The sequence below is a fragment of the Ambystoma mexicanum genome, unplaced genomic scaffold (genome assembly GCF_040938575.1).
Source record: "Ambystoma mexicanum isolate Mex_15411 unplaced genomic scaffold, UKY_AmexF1_1 Mex_scaf1, whole genome shotgun sequence".
Classification (NCBI taxonomy): Eukaryota; Metazoa; Chordata; class Amphibia; order Caudata; family Ambystomatidae; genus Ambystoma; species Ambystoma mexicanum.
Window position 1 is genome coordinate 4131751 of NW_027182324.1, and position 1536 is coordinate 4133286.

Genomic DNA, 1536 nt, shown 5'->3' on the forward strand with positions numbered 1-1536 from the left:
AATGAATTACTAGTGCATTACACACATTTCGACACTGGAGACATAACTTTTTTCAGTCATTCCGTATCCAGATATAGAGATTTGCAGCATCTAGGACTTTAATGTTCACCCACTTACGGATTTGAATGTTTTGCCACATTCATGAGTGCAAACTTGCTCCCCAGTAAAGACGAACATGTGCTCCTCAATGCACACACTGGGCAATGCAGTCCACTCTAAATCGACGATTAATGACATGCTTGTTTTGTGCAATGGAGTTTCAGTCAATTGGAAAACATTTTGAAAAGTTATATTGCAACAGAAGCCCAGCCTTAAAAAAGTGGATTTCACTTCTAAATGATTACATGAGGAAGGAAAGGAGACCAGATGCAAAAAAGGTGCTGTGGCTTAGTTGGTTAAAGCGCCTGTCTAGTAAACAGGAGATCCTGAGTTCGAATCTCAGCAGCGCCTGTCTGCTTTTTTTCGACCAATCTGTCTCCCCAATATTAAAACTTTGTACAAAGATTGCTATTTCATGCTATTTAGAAGCACAGTCAGGCTTCATATGTTGGCAAAGCATCCAAGAACTCTGGACTCCACTACCTTAGAGTCATATTGCCCAAGGTTGCGATGCCATCAGAAATAGCACATATTAGAATGAGCAATTCATATTTCCTGCTTAATTTTTTGTAAAAGAAGCAAAGGTACACCTGAACAGGGACTTGAACCCTGGACCCTCAGATTAAAAGTCTGATGCTCTACCGACTGAGCTATCCAGGCACATGGATCACTGCCATTTGAAACTTGATTTTCACTCTACAGCACCTCCATACATGGCTACCTCACTGGTCAATAAAGGAAATGAATTACTAGTGCATTACACACATTTTGACACTGGAGACATAACTTTTTTCAGTCATTCCGTATCCAGATATAGAGATTTGCAGCATCTAGGACTTTAATGTTCACCCACTTACGGATTTGAATGTTTTGCCACATTCATGAGTGCAAACTTGCTCCCCAGTAAATACGAACATGTGCTCCTCAATGCACACACAGGGCAATGCAGTCCACTCTAAATCGACGATTAATGACATGCTCGTTTTGTGCAATGGAGTTTCAGTCAATTGGAAAACATTTTGAAAAGTTATATTGCAACAGAAGCCCAGCCTTAAAAAAGTGGATTTCACTTCTAAATGATTACATGAGGAAGGAAAGGAGACCAGATGCAAAAAAGGTGCTGTGGCTTAGTTGGTTAAAGCGCCTGTCTAGTAAACAGGAGATCCTGAGTTAGAATCTCAGCAGCGCCTGTCTGCTTTTTTTCGACCAATCTGTCTCCCCAATATTAAAACTTTGTACAAAGATTGCTATTTCATGCTATTTAGAAGCACAGTCAGGCTTGATATGTTGGCAAAGCATCCAAGAACTCTGGACTCCACTACCTTAGAGTCATATTGCCCAAGGTTGCGATGCCATCAGAAATAGCACATATTAGAATGAGCAATTCATATTTCCTGCTTAATTTTTTGTAAAAGAAGCAAAGGTACGCCTGAACAG

At 40.3% G+C, this 1536-nt stretch overlaps 1 non-coding gene across 1 annotated transcript; it reads left to right on the forward strand.

Moving 5' to 3' along the window:
• The first annotated feature begins 376 nt into the window (after positions 1–376).
• On the forward strand, positions 377–450 carry TRNAT-AGU (transfer RNA threonine (anticodon AGU)). The gene has a single exon. It is a non-coding gene; the product is annotated as a tRNA-Thr (tRNA).
• Positions 451–1536: the final 1086 nt, after the last annotated feature.